The 16,102-nt window shown below is 39.1% G+C and overlaps 1 long non-coding RNA gene across 1 annotated transcript; it reads right to left on the bottom strand.

Annotated features, from left to right (window-relative positions):
• Positions 1–1,826: 1,826 nt before the first annotated feature.
• LOC139980323 (uncharacterized) lies at positions 1,827–6,070 on the bottom strand. The gene is made up of 3 exons (XR_011797541.1): positions 5,904–6,070; positions 3,989–4,209; positions 1,827–3,269 (listed from the first exon to the last, which is right to left on the bottom strand). It is a non-coding gene; the product is annotated as an uncharacterized lncRNA (long non-coding RNA).
• Positions 6,071–16,102: the final 10,032 nt, after the last annotated feature.

Consider the following 16,102-nt stretch of genomic DNA (forward strand, 5'->3'; position numbering starts at 1 on the left):
CAGCTTCCCATTTGAGTCCGCCCCCCCCCCCGCCTGACTGTATGGACGCTCCACCACTGCCTGTTATGACATTAGAAACAAATACTGATATGAGATGAGTGTGGTATATACCTACTGACGACTGATAACAGTATTATAATGCATGTTCTAGCCTTTTGAAATCGTATGAATCTAGCAGACAACATACAGGTACCGTCTGGTACCATTATCCGTTTTGAGTGCTATTTAGGGGTTCTAGGACAAAATCCCCTGGACAATATCCCCCTGACCCATACAAAGCCTGCCTGCAACAACCAGGGATGGCCCAGGTGTGACAGTCAAGGCATGGGACATTGCACTGGTTAGGGTAACGTTCAGGGGATTGGTCAGGGGACTTGTCAGGGTACTAGTGAGGGTACTGGCGAGTGTAACTGTGAGGGCTCCTGTTAGGGTACCTGTGAGGGTACCGGTCAAGGTACTGGTCAGGGTACCGGTCATCATACTGGTCACTCTACCAGTCAGGGTTCCACTCAGTGTACTGGTTAGGGTACTGGTCAGGATACCAGTCCGGATACTGGTCAGGGGACTGGTCGGGAGATCATTGAGGGTAATTGCGAGGCTACCTGTTAGTGTGGCCATGGGATATAGCTCCATGATGTGACATTTAAGGGACCGGTCAAGGTACTGGTCAAATTACTGTTTATTGTACCAGTACTAGTAAGGGTACGTGTCAGAGTATGTGTCAGGGTGCCTTTCAGGATACCAGTTGGGATACCGGTCGAGGTACGGGCCGGGGTACAGTCCAGGGTACTGGTCAGGGAGGGGTACCGGTGGGGGTAACTGTCAGGCTCACTATTAAGGTACCGGTCGGGGTATGGTCGGAGTACTGGTCCGGGAACCACTGAGAGTACCAATGGAAATACTGGTGAGGGTACCGGATGACGGTACTGGATGACGATACCGGGGACCGGGATGACGCATTTTTGTAAAGAATTGATGGGATTTTTTATAGCTTGGGGAGATTTTGGCTTGGGTGGATTTGGTCCTAGGGGGATTTTGGCTCTGGGGGATTTTGTCCTAGGGGGACTTTGTCCGGGGGGATTTTGTCCTGTCACCCTATTTAGGTATTACTATTGGACCAAAAACAGTATTAATGTCGGCACGAAACAAACGTTAAAGAAAGCTCAAATGTTGTTTGTCCATCTCTAACATCCCTGGTGGAACCATGGAAATATTTGAAAATTGTCAGCACTGTGGCAAGTCCCCAGACATTTTGATATGTTACCATTATAGTTAACAAATTGGGTAAAGCCTGTTCAGGGAATGATGATAAGCAGCCCCTCCACTTTTATGTGTTTGACAAAATACTATACACACTCAAAGCCAGATTTTTAAAGCAAAAAAATTATGGCTCAGGAACTAATGGTATACTGGCAGTTTTGAAATAAAATCGACAGTGAATATTACATGAATTGCATCAGAACATAATTTAAGTAATGTATAAATGCATGCGCAGTTGCAACTGTTCACTGTATGTTTATTTTTTTTCACTCCTCAGAGGAATACTGCTACAAACAGTCACAACAACAAACAATTTTCAATTGATCAGGAATACATCAGAAAGTGTCCCTTTCTGTTCACTACTGTACAGTATACTGTGTTGCTGACTCAAAACATAAACAGAGATAGAGGCAGTGTATGTGATTGCTTAAAATTCATCAAAAGTTGTTGACGATTTGTTTTTTTTAAAACTTCTACCCAGAAATCTGGCTTATTACCAAACACATACAGTAGTGGAGATTAGCATGATATTAAAGACGAGACACAATACAAATTGTACAATCATATTCAAGCAGTTGATTGTATTTTCAATCCCAGTTTATATTTTCCACAAGATTTATTTCACATAAACCAGGATACTTGCACTATTTCATGACCTCTCTCATACATGAGAAACATTTTGGGAACTAACTTATACCTCAAGTATTTATCTAGACTTACCAGTATAGGCTGTATCTAATACCGTAACCAATGCAAATTACCACAATATCATGGAGTTTCCATGCTTGGAGGGACAAAATTATACACAATACCCCTGGATTGCACAATTTCATACCTATAGTTACAACTGTTGTGGTTTTACAGTATGTTTCATTGGGCTGCACTAGGTTTCCATGACATTGGTGCTAGTTGCATGTGCCTTTGCTGTATTCACTCCCCTCAATTTTGAGGGGAAATAATTTAATTTTGTTAAAAGAATAAACTGGTTCTTGGTGTAATAAAAGACCACAAGCTTTCAGTAATTAAGTCAGGCCTAACATTGTAAACTTTTCCCATAGCATAACCCCTGAACCCCACTTGTAGAATTGTGAAACTGTGGTTCAGAAACAATGCAGTGTACCCCTGGAGATTTTGAGGGATAAAAGTTTGAAAGATTTTTATAATAGTAATCTGCTTAACAAATACCCTTAGTCCTGCACAAGTATCTGTGTGGTGGTTGTTGAAAATTACTGTACAATGGCTTGCTGATCTTGCTTGGAATACAAAATTAAAACATCTTAAAACATGAGAAATGCATTTAAGAACAGTTAAAGCAAGGTAAGGCAGCAAAATATCCAGTAACCTCAACACTTAAGCATCAGGACCACTTCAGTTGTATAACAAGTTCCATGTTCTTGACAAGCAGCTGCAAATGTTCCCTAATACTTACAAAAACATGTAGTGCCACAATGTCACCAAACTAAAATATTTCAAGAAGTACATTGCAAAAGAATGAGTCCATTTATACAGTTAAATATGTAGAAGACTTCCCATGAAGTCATGAAGACTGGTCTGCATTCTCTTGGTTCTGTCTGCTTGAAGCTTATAATATTAATTTCCTCTATCTTTTATATGGTGTAACAGTGTAACATATCCTGGAACTAGTTAGTTTTCTGTTACTGCTCTGCATTTATGTGAAGCAAATACTACATTACTGTGCCAATCCAACAACTATTCCCAGCAACTTCCTTACTCCATTGAAAGATGTGCTGTGTCCCAGAGGATATACATGAGATGTGTGAATCTACTTCGCGATTTACAGGACATACTTTTGCTTTGCTTGGCATCGGCTTCTATGCAAGCTTTTAATTGATAAGCCCAACAAGGAGCTACTGTATACCACTATGTACAGCATGATGAAAAGCTTGGTTGATGATTGTATTCACCCCACTGTAAACTGTGTGATAATCCTGCCTGGCATTTCTAATTAGAGCATATCCTTTGCTGTATTAGCCTGTAGATCTATCCATCTGTTGGTACGAAAAGAAAAACTTTCTCTTAAAGATATGCTGATGTGGTCCCAATTATAGCACGCGCAATATAGCTTGGAATGTTTTGCGATTACCGATTAGACCTCACATGACCTCACACTCTACAAATAAGAAAACAATGAACTGCTTTACAAAACTAAATCTCCTGTAATTCAGCCAATATTTTAATCATCTCACAACCTTTCATATATACTATTTTCACTGTAAATTTCAATTCGTTTATCCATCCCATTTTGGGCCCATTAATTCTTGATTCATCTTGCCTTGTATACAACATTACACATTTTATTTATGCAGCCATGCATTCAATTGGAGCTGAAACAGCTCCCTACCATAGCAAGTGCTTTTAAAAGTTGCAAGTCATTCAAGCTTTACCAATTGTAAAGATTTCAAAATTTAAATATACATGTACATTTTATGTGGACCTAGCCTGACAATTTGGTGTTGTCTTGCATTGACCTTTAAGATTAAAAACCAGAGAGTGGATATAGCTCTAGTGTAGTTAAATACTATGGACATAGAGGAAAAGATACCACCACATTAACCAGATCATACAAAAGTTTTCATCCCTTCTGATTGTTTCTTTCTTCATTCCATAACTTTGGAATAAATTACCTCAGATGTTACTCGTATTTGAGATAATAGAGTCCTATGGTATCAAGTTTATGCGATGTCAAACCTACAGAATATTAACTTACTTTTTGGTTAATTCAGAAAATATCTTCCATTTTGCTGTCAATGATGCAGTAGGTCACCACATCAGTCTATCCCAGACGGCATCTGTGCTCTAGCTATGACTGCTACCGTTCCAACATTGACTTTTTCACTGCATGGCAGCTACATCGTACAGTGTTATTCCCTTGGATAGTGGGCTGTTGTCATTCATCTTGAGGTTGAGAATGTTGATCATCAAATTTGTCTGAGAAAACATTAACAGTGCCAATCAAATAAATATCAAATGGTCAGAGTGTAGATGTGCATTATTTCAATTTTTTATTGTACACTTCTCTCCAATATATTTTGGGCCAATACAGAGCTCAGATCTTTAACACTGAATATTGCACATTTAGTCAACTTGGTATTACTTATGGATCTAAATAGACTTAACAAAATGACTTACAGTATATGCAAGGGAGGGGATAGAAGGCTTTATCAAATTTTTGTGTTATATAGATTTTTGGAGGATGTTAACTTTTAATTAGGTGCACTCAGCTTTTGTAATAGTTACATTATGGAAATGTACTGACTCAATAACCTTTTGGATGCATGGCATTGTTATTTTGTACAAATTTTGGCTAGTTATAAATAAGACACTTGAAACACAATGCATCACTTGAGAGACTTAGATTAAAGGTATTCTGCATTGGCCCAAATTTGATGCTGGATTTTCAAGTATTATATCCTTTAACTGTTTTTATTGATACCCTCACTGGGATATTCAGACATCTTACAGTACAGTGGTGTTTAGAATGTCTGAGAATATTTTGGAGAGTAAAGACTTCCAAGAACTTTTTGAAAAGTTCTAGCAATTAGAGCATCTCTTATTCAATACAGGCTACTTGTAAGTTACATTTGCATGGTGACTTCAGTCTCTAATAATCTAGGCATAGCTACTGTACAGTATAGTAAAGGCTTCATAATTGACGCACCCCCGTAATTGACGCACCTTAAATTATTACTAGCAACGATGCAGCAGGCCACCTAAACTTTTTTGCAGTCAAACAGAATTACATATTTCATGAGTTTGAATCCATTTGAGGTATTTGCTGACCAAAGTTTGGTATATTTTAAGCTTTTAACACCCCTCCCCCCAGTTTTGCACGTTTTTTGGCCATTTGGAAATCTTACACCCTTAAAATACCCAACATTACCTCAATATGATAACACTACTCTCTGGGACATGACCTGTCAGAGCTTAGAGGCTCAGAGCATAGCAAACAGCAACTAAAGTCAATGGATGTATACTAAGGCCTACACTACAGTTAGCTTATCGACGAATGTGTCAATTTAGGGGTATGAAAGAACTTGACACGGCAGACATTTTGTGGTCAAATTCTGCTCAATTGTACGGTGCATAAGCACAGAACCTTAAATATTTTGAGATCAGAACATTTCTGAGGAACTACACATATGAAAAACACATACAGTTGAGTAATTTGGATTTTTCCTTGATAGATATCATTGATCAAATCCTTAAGTGCGTCAATTGTAAGCCCACCATGCTACAGTATCTGGTCATGATTAGGGCAATGTACAGTAACATAAGTGTCCAGCAAAATCTAAGGCCATATATGATACATACATGCACAGTAGGCTAAGAAGTTAAGCTGACCTACTTGAAATCTAATTTCTCTGGCAGTTGGTATTAATTTGTAGCTCAAACTACAGACCAGTTTACCCTTGACCCAATGCTAAGGTAGTGTTAGGACTTGGACTATGGCCTAGGCTACAGCCGAACGTAGGCTAGGCCTTACAAGTTTTAGGCTAGAAGCTAGTCTAGACTATAGCATTGAAATATGGATATGAACAAATAACGGATCTGTATGCAACAACGTTATAATATCAACGTTATTAATATCACCAAACTTTATTGACTAATCTCATGGACCTTACCTGAAGTTGTTGGTGAGACGTTTTCGTGTTAACGGTACTTTTTTAAGAAAAAGTCAACAAGGAAAGAACCTGGGCACGAAAACCAAACTACCCGGCGAACGACTGACCCGATCTCAAGCCCCAGTCCCCTTGCATCGAGAGGGAACAGATACTACACATCATCTTATATTAGCCGAAACTGTTATTGGGTTGCATGCAATGCAGCCTACGGGTATGCTTTAGCGTTAGCCCTGAGGTATACAGTGTACACAGTGTAGAGCGTATACACTGAATACAGGCTACTTCCGCTGTCAAAAAACTACGGATGCCTGTACGTCAGGTCAACTTATATACCAACTGGGGGATATACTTTGAGAGCAAGACTTAGGTTTACCGTAAGGGTTTGACCAATTGGATTTTTCCTTGCCAAATGACCCAAAAAGTAGGTAGCAACTTATAACGACTGATATGCAGTCCTAGTACCATAAGGTATACTGATGTAAAATTTCAAGTTGATCCAATCATTTCACCTCAGGTAAACCTAAGCACCAACTTGGAGAAGTAAACGTAAATACCAATCCAGTGCTATATATATATATATATATATATATATATATATATATATATATATATAAACAATTGTACAATTGTGCTATGAAACCAACTGTGGCTGGTCTGGAACTCGACCGAGTCGCCGGGAACACGATGCGTTTCGGTATTAGACCAGGATCTATATGATCCGTAACTCATACAGTGAATCTAAAAATAAATTCCGCATGTGATTGGAGAATTGAGCACATCTCCTGTGAATATCATGTAGTGCGTGGGGGGGGGGGCAGGCGGATGCACCTATCACTTCTTGAGATTGTTCCAATCTGCGTGAAAATGCCCCACCACCCACCCCCCACAACCCCTACGCCCCACCCCTCTTATCACTTCCCGATGGGTTACAAAACTTAAACAATAACCTTCGCCCGTAGTACCAAAACCTTGACAAAATCCGGCAGCACACCACTTCATCGATAGATAACGAGTCTAGTGATCGGGCTGTGTATAAGTGATGCTAGAGGTCGTGCATATGGCAAGCCCTTTAACATTTACCTCGCAATTAGACTTAAGTCGAATACATTTCACTTAAGTGGAATACATTCTACTTAAGTGAAATGTTATTCCACTTAAGTAAAATGTATTCAACTTAAGTGGAATTCAATATCCCTTAAGTAGAATTCCATTTCTCTTAAGTGGAAATGGACATTTCTATTTCACTTAAGTGGATATGCCTCCCACTTAAGTGGAATTGTATTTCACTTTAGTGGAAATGCATTCCACTTAAGTGGAATTGTATTTCACGTAAGTGGAATACATTTCCACTTAAGTGGAATACATTTCCACTTAAGCTAAATAGCCCATCTATTTCACTTAAGTGGAATACAATTCCACTTAAGTGAAATGCATTTCCACTTAAGTGAAATACAATTCCATTTAAGTGGAATGCATTTCCACTTAAGTGGAATTGTATTCCACTTAAGTGGAATACAATTTCACTTAAGTGGAATAATATCTTTTGCTCGTCAATTTCCCTTAAGTGGAATTCTATTCTGCCAAAGTAAAATACAATTCCACTTAAGTGGAAGTGTTGATATGTGGCTTATATATAAATACAATTTAGGGTAATGTTCGGTAATGTTATTTTGGTAATGGTATTCATCTGGTACAAGGTCAGGTATGTACGTACTCACCTTGCACGGATGTTAAGTGCTAGCTGGATCCCGATGGACAGCCGATATTCATTGTGCACATATCGACACCACGTATCGCGGTAAGTTGTTTATAATGGCGCGCAAAGGCATGGGCAAAGTTTTGCGTTGAATGTACTAGCCAATCACATTCCACTTAAGTGAAATAGACTATCCAATCACATTTCACTTAAGTGGAATTGTATTCCACTTAAGTGAAATAGAAAGGAAATTCCACTTAAGTGGAATTGTATCCACTTAAGTAGAATAAAATTCCACTTAAGTGAAATGCATTTCCACTTAAGTGAAATACAATCCCCTTAAGTGAAATAGATTAAGCTTAAGTAAGATGCAGTGACAAGTTGATGAATTCAGCTTAAGTAAAATACAATTAAGCTTAAGTGGAATGGTATTCCACTTAAGTGAAATAGAATTCCACGTAAGTTAAATAGTATTCTGCTTAAGTGATATTGAATTCCACTTAAGTGAAATGTATTCGACTTAAGTCGAATTGCGAGGTAAATGTTAAAACGGCTTGCCATACGTGCACTGACCTAAATGGAGTGTAACCACTCCCGATTTTGCAATTTCCCAAGATCAGGCCCGAAAAATCCCAAGACATTCCAAGAACACTGTGCTGTATGGATTTCTAGCAATATCCAGCGATATCTAGGGATGAATATCCCAAGATCTTACCTAAACTGAAGGCAGATAGAGAATCGAAACCTTCAGTGTACTGAACTTGAAACTGCGTCTTTCGAAATGAAAAGAATGTCGGGAATTGCACAATAAACAAATCAAAGTTATTTATTTCAGTCTCATTTCAATTATTCGAATTTGTTAAGCAAACAGCAGATATCACATCATATAAGTGAGCATGAACATGGCGTTCCAGGATGAACAGCCTCTAAACCATGGGCGCAGATCCTGGTGCGGACAGCGGGACGCGTCCCCATCAACTTTTTCAGTAGTGGGGACATGATATACCGTGTCCCCACCAATTTGTCTTGACCAATAGCTGCATTTCAAGTTCCCCTGTATTGAACCTTGGCGCAGTTAGATCCAGCCCAGCCCCCGGTTCCTACGCCCTTGCTAACCACTGCGTCACAGCAACTGTTGAGAAATAATGCTATTTTTTCTTCAAAATGGAACCCAGGGAGATGTTCAAAATGCTGTACTTGTAAACAGGATAACTCAACACGTACACCTTTATTGAACTTCATATTTCAAATGGTCTTAAAATTGGCATTATTTTCAGTGATTAATACTACATGACTCTAGGTTTGGCAGTAACTTGTGAAAATGTTTCATAGTGAAAATAAAACAATGTCATGTAACTCATTAATTATTAAAGGGGTGGCAGAGCTGCTTTTCTTGCTCAAATTGATCAAAGAATATGTCCATGTGCTCATACATAGAGCATCTGTATGTCTTTATTTCACATAGGAAGACTGTTCTCTCTGGGTATTGAAACATTTTGGAATATAAATTCTACATTTTTGAGTCCTTAAAAGATCTTAATTCTTTTGATTGCCTTGTTGCTAAAGTAATGGTCAAGGCAACGTTTCCTGAATCTGCATAGCTCATGTCGCAGAGCGGTTGAAAACTATTAATATACAACAACCAGTTAAAACAACAGTATCAGGCAGTATTTTAGCACCCTCCGTTCCATTTTTGAAGAAAAAATTACGATTAAAACATTGAACACTTCTATCGCTTAGCGTACAATTTCCGAGGAAACAACACCGTGAAACTGGAGAACATTTATGAATAAGAAAGGTTTGATTTGTCTGCTTTGAATTAACGTATGACTGGCAAGATGCGTCGAGCGCTCTCTATCGGCCTCGTTTTTGGTCAGTTTGCAACTTCAGAGGAACAATAGAAACCCGAAAAAAACTTTTAAAACGAACAAAGGATTCACAAACCTTTGTTCTACGTAAAAGATAAGCAGAATGAAAATAAAATAAAACTGTTAGCAAACTGCTTATCCACTAGAGAGCCTGTGCAATAGAATGTGTAAAAGTTTCGATCCTAGCAGGATCTTCTTCAGAGGCTAAAAAAATAAGATAAGCAGAAAGTTTGGTTTATTGTAGATTTGTGTGTGCGGAATTAGCCCGATTGATACGGGAAAGGTGATTAATTTGCTCTAGGTGGGTTATGGTGCGGTTATCTATAATTATTTCGAAAATCTTACCTAAGGCTGGGAGGAGACTAACTGGTCGATAGTTTTGAATTTTGGTGCGGTCTTTACTTAGTTTCGGTATTAAAATCTTTTTGGCGGATTTCCATGGGGTTGGGAAATAACCCAGTGTAAGGAGTTCGTTAAATAGTGGGAAAATATGAGAGTTAATGAATATCGGAGGGGAGTTTTTAGGCATTTGGTCATTTATGTTGTCAGGACCAGTGGAGGATGCATGTTTTAGTGGCACTATACCAATTGTTTATATCTATTTTATTGAGCAGAGAAATGTTTTTGTTGAGACATCCTAATGGGTTGGTGTGAAAGCTTGTTGCATTACTGATAATTGTACGATCTATTTCGTGTTTACAGCTGATATCGTATGGGGGGCCATCGTATATATTGCATATACTTGTAAAGTACGATTCAATTAGCTTCATTTGGTCTTGAGTTTTTGTGATGAGGTTACCTACGTTATCTCTAAGGCCTTGGTCTGTTTTACCTGTGTTTGGTGTTGTAATGGGGTTAATGTTTTTTTTTAATTAAATTTTCCAAAAGTGTTTCGGGTTTTTATCATTAATGATTAAATCGCAGTTGTTTTGGACGCGGTTTTGTTCATCCGCCAATATTTGTCTGTTTATTGCTATTTAAGTTGGTTAATTTGGGTTTTTAGGGTTGGGTCTCGGGAGATGATATAAGTTCTACGTAGGCGACGTCTGAGTTTCATAAGTGTAAGAATATTCTTGTTTAGTTTTCGTTTGCTGTTTAGTTTTTAAGGGACAGTGTCTTTTGAAAGTATAGAAGATATGATGGGCAACGCTGTCACAGTAATTGTCGATGTAATTTAGCTCGTTGTTTTGGTTGTTGTATTTTGGGAGTCTGTTTTATTGTAATTATACGTCAATTCGTTATTTGGTATGCAGTTGAGGTTAATGTCTAGCTCAAAAACGAGTGGAAAATGGTCACTGATTTAGTCATCTTCTAGGATTTGTATCGAATGTGTTTTAGTTGCGAGTAGAGGTGATTTGAGGTTATATGGGTAGTCAAGTAGTTCTGTAATATTGTTTATTGGGTTCATCCTAGGTTTGGTATTTTGGTTAATTATCGTTAAGTTGTATTAATCACATATTTCTAAGAGAGACTTGCTTTTTTTCAGAAAAAATGTGGTGGGCATTTACTAGGAGTTTTTTATCTTTTTATTAGAACATTTTTTTTTTATTATATCGGTGGATATCCGGGGCTCATTTGGGGGACCATAATCATACCACCAAAGTGTCCATTAGCTATAGGTTGCATTGAGGGTGTGTTATTCTTGCGTCAAATGGCGTACCATGGAAGGGGAGGGGGAGGGGGTTGGGTGGTCTATCTGGCAGTGGCGGAGCGTCCATACAGTCAGGGGGGCGGATGCCCCCTGACGGACTCAAATGGACTGCTGGCGCCCTTTTCAGCTTTTTACCACTTTTTATTTATATGCGATTATCGACGTTTTTAATGCGCTCTCATCTACCTATTGACATTCGCACATTTTTTTTTTGGCGATGACACCTATTTATTCTTCATTTATCTGCATATTAGCAAGGCCCGGAAAGGGTCATTTCCGGCGATCTAGGGAGCATCTTTATTCAAAAATTTCTCTACGCTCCGCGCCAACCCGTGGTGGCGCTCCGCTTAGATAGTGTCAAAAGCGCCCCTACAGACCATCCTCGCCCCCCTCGACCAATACCCCTAGCTCCGACACTGCAAAAGACCCGATAGAAATACGTATTCTTTATAAGTGCACAATTTTGAAAAACCCCTCTTTTCAGCCCCCTCTCATGTCCTCTCTGAAACACCCATCAACATTGAAATAAGACTTGGAGTAGAAGACACCCTTGTCTTTGTTATACACAAATTTCGTGTAATTATCTGACCGGGAAAGTCTTGTTGTTTATAGGCCTATGATTTCTACAGTTTTTCATAAATCATATATCAGGTTTTTTGCCCCCCCCCCCCACCCGCACGCCCCCACACAACACCCAATTCCAAAATAAACTTCAGATTCGTAATCAGCGTGTCGCGAACTACCAGAAAAGATACACATTTATCGCCTTTGCGACAAAAAGTGTTTTCACCTAAAAAAACCGTAAGGGGTACGTACCTCTTGCAGTTTTTTGCCAAAATTGACCCATTTATTCATAAATGTCAAGATAAAACTCAAGATGACAAACAAAGGTTTGATTTGACTGCTTTGAAATCACGTATCACTGGCAAGATGCGTCGAGCACCCTCTTATGACACTTATTTCGCTCAGTTTGCAACTTCAGAGGAACAATAGAAAACCGAAAAACTTTTAGGGACAACAAAAGGTTTTATAACCTTTGTTCGTCGTAAAAGTTTTTCGGTCTTACTTTTCTTTGAGGTGAAAAAAAAATTGTCGCAAAAGCGATAAATGTGTATCTTTTCTGGTAGTTCGCGACACGCTGATTACGAATCTGAAGTTTATTTTGGAATTAGGTGCTGTGTTGGGGCGTGGGGGCAAAAAACCTGATTTGCAGTTTTGCCAAAACTGACCAAAAATCGATCCAAAATCGATTTCGCCCAAATGACGTAACAGGGGGTAACCGATGCTCAGGAGCCCAAATTTGCAACTCCCAGGTCCATATCTGCTTCCGTGCGGGAGATACGTGGTCCCAAAGGAATCTGCATAGCCCTCCAAAAGATTTTATTGATAAGATCCAAAGTACTATTTTTGATTTATTTCGAACGGGAAAACTGATAAAGTAAGGAAAATTACTATGTATAACCCCATTGAAAAGGGGGGTTTAAAAAAATATATGTTCACAGCTTTGTTGGTGCTCTCAAAATCTCTTGGGCCAAGCGTTATTGTAATAATGCCAACACGGGGTATTGGAAGCTCTTTTATTTCATTCCTCTCTGTCGCCGTCCGGTAAAGAGTTGCTTTTTAATTATAATTTTCATGACCAGGATATTTCCTGTATTTAAAAATACCTTCATTGGACAAATTTGTATGGTTTTGAGTAAGCTTAGCTACCTTTAAGAAACCATCGGAAATTGGGTGTGCAAATCCCGAATAATTTTATTAGAATTGATAATACCATTGTTTATGACAAAAAGCTTTTACGACGCCGGTTTACTGTTTGTTAGGGATATGTTTTTGCTAGATGGGAAGCAATTGTCCAAATAATGCTTTTCTGACCAGTCTTCTACATTGTTAAGCTATTGTATGCTTTATAGAAGACTTCCTTTCACATTGTATATTTGCACGTGAGAAAAAACAAAATAAATCAAATAATTAATAATTATTTCTAAACATTTACGGTGGTTAGTGTTATGTACTTAGAAAGTAAGACAAACTCTCTGTCTAGAATTCAACTCCCAGAGGAGGTATTGTTTTGGTATTTCTTTTCCTCATTTTGCAGTTAAAATATTAGAAAAGCCTATCATTTCTCAATTAACAGTTACTGTGGCGAAGTTGTTATGTTGTATAATTTTGCATATTTATTATTGTTTTGTACAATGAAATTGTCAATAAACTGAAAAAAATGAGACATACTCCTTGTCTTGAATTCAAACACCAGAGGATGCATTTGATTTTCTATTTATTTGCCTTCTAATGTTGTGAAGATTAAATATTAGAAACGAGTATTCAATCTCAACAGTTCTCGTGGCGCAGTTGGTAGTGCTCTGGACTGGAGAGACAGACAAACTCCATGTCTCCGGTTCGAACCCCAGACAGCATTTTATATTTTGCTCTTTTCCTGATTTCATTCTGGACTATGAAGTTTAAATATTAGAAACGAGCATTATTTCTCAACAGTTCTAGTGGCGCAGTTGGTAGTGCTCTGGACTGGAGAGACAGACAAACTCCATGTCTCCGGTTCGAACCCCAGACAGAGCATTTTATATTTTTGCTCTTTTACTTATTCCATTCTGGACTTTGAAGTTTAAATATTAGAAACGAGCATTAATTCTCAACAGTTCTAGTGGCGCAGTTGGTAGTGCTCTGGACTGGAGAGACAGACAAACTCCATGTCTCCGGTTCGAACCCCAGACAGAGCATTTTATATTTTTGCTGTTTTACTTATTCCATTCTGGACTTTGAAGTTTAAATATTAGAAACGAGCATTAATTCTCAACAGTTCTAGTGGCGCAGTTGGTAGTGCTCTGGACTGGAGAGACAGACAAACTCCATGTCTCCGGTTCGAACCCCAGACAGAGCATTTTATATTTTTGCTCTTTTACTGATTCTATTCTGGACTCTGAAGTTTAAATATTAGAAACGAGCATTAATTCTCAACAGTTCTAGTGGCGCAGTTGGTAGTGCTCTGGACTGGAGAGACAGACAAACTCCATGTCTCCGGTTCGAACCCCAGACAGAGCATTTTATATTTTTGCTCTTTTACTTATTCCATTCTGGACTTTGAAGTTTAAATATTAGAAACGAGCATTAATTCTCAACAGTTCTAGTGGCGCAGTTGGTAGTGCTCTGGACTGGAGAGACAGACAAACTCCATGTCTCCGGTTCGAACCCCAGACAGAGCATTTTATATTTTTGCTCTTTTACTTATTCCATTCTGGACTTTGAAGTTTAAATATTAGAAACGAGCATTAATTCTCAACAGTTCTAGTGGCGCAGTTGGTAGTGCTCTGGACTGGAGAGACAGACAAACTCCATGTCTCCGGTTCGAACCCCAGACAGAGCATTTTATATTTTTGCTCTTTTACTGATTCTATTCTGGACTCTGAAGTTTAAATATTAGAAACGAGCATTAATTCTCAACAGTTCTAGTGGCGCAGTTGGTAGTGCTCTGGACTGGAGAGACAGACAAACTCCATGTCTCCGGTTCGAACCCCAGACAGAGCATTTTATATTTTTGCTGTTTTACTTATTCCATTCTGGACTTTGAAGTTTAAATATTAGAAACGAGCATTAATTCTCAACAGTTCTAGTGGCGCAGTTGGTAGTGCTCTGGACTGGAGAGACAGACAAACTCCATGTCTCCGGTTCGAACCCCAGACAGAGCATTTTATATTTTTGCTGTTTTACTTATTCCATTCTGGACTTTGAAGTTTAAATATTAGAAACGAGCATTAATTCTCAACAGTTCTAGTGGCGCAGTTGGTAGTGCTCTGGACTGGAGAGACAGACAAACTCCATGTCTCCGGTTCGAACCCCAGACAGAGCATTTTATATTTTTGCTCTTTTACTGATTCTATTCTGGACTCTGAAATTTAAATATTAGAAACGAGCATTAATTCTCAACAGTTCTAGTGGCGCAGTTGGTAGTGCTCTGGACTGGAGAGACAGACAAACTCCATGTCTCCGGTTCGAACCCCAGACAGAGCATTTTATATTTTTGCTCTTTTACTTATTCCATTCTGGACTTTGAAGTTTAAATATTAGAAACGAGCATTAATTCTCAACAGTTCTAGTGGCGCAGTTGGTAGTGCTCTGGACTGGAGAGACAGACAAACTCCATGTCTCCGGTTCGAACCCCAGACAGAGCATTTTATATTTTTGCTGTTTTACTTATTCCATTCTGGACTTTGAAGTTTAAATATTAGAAACGAGCATTAATTCTCAACAGTTCTAGTGGCGCAGTTGGTAGTGCTCTGGACTGGAGAGACAGACAAACTCCATGTCTCCGGTTCGATTCCCAGACAGAGCATCATGTCCAGACAGAGCCTTTTACTTTTCTACCCTCTGGAGGGAGTGGAAGTATAAATATAAGAAACGAAGTTTCTCCAGAGGGAACCGAAATGGTGTAATTGGTTATTCCATCGTTCAGTAAGTGATTGGTTTGGATTGCATCGGTTCAAGTCCCAGGTGAGTATTTGCAAAAGGAGTTCTGACAAGTGGATGAGGTGAATCCCGAAGGTGGGCGGCTCCTCCTCCTGACAGGTGGGTAAGGCGAGTACCAAGGTGAGAGGGGGTGAAGGTGTGGACAAGGTGAGGTGGCCGCCCCCTCTCCCTGACAAGGTAAAGGCGCGGACAAGTGGAGCTCGCCGCCACCCCCCCCCATGACAAGGTTCACTCGCGGACAAGTGGAGTTCGCCGCCACCCCTCCCCCCCTGACTAGCTAATCGGTAGTCGGGGGGAGGAGTAGTGGAGAAAATGTTTTATAAAAACGACTAAGTCCAAACAGCAGCATCTTTAAATATTTGTAAAGCTTTAGAAACTAGAGGCCCATCTAATGGTCTAGTGGTAAAGACTTTTGCTTTTGCATCTCAAGGTCCCTGGCTCAAACTCAACCTCTGCTTTTCCTTTTACAATACTCATGTAAAAGGAAGAGAAAAAAAAAGGA

The sequence above is a fragment of the Apostichopus japonicus genome, chromosome 2, assembly GCF_037975245.1.
Source record: "Apostichopus japonicus isolate 1M-3 chromosome 2, ASM3797524v1, whole genome shotgun sequence".
In the NCBI taxonomy this organism is placed as follows: domain Eukaryota; kingdom Metazoa; phylum Echinodermata; class Holothuroidea; order Aspidochirotida; family Stichopodidae; genus Apostichopus; species Apostichopus japonicus.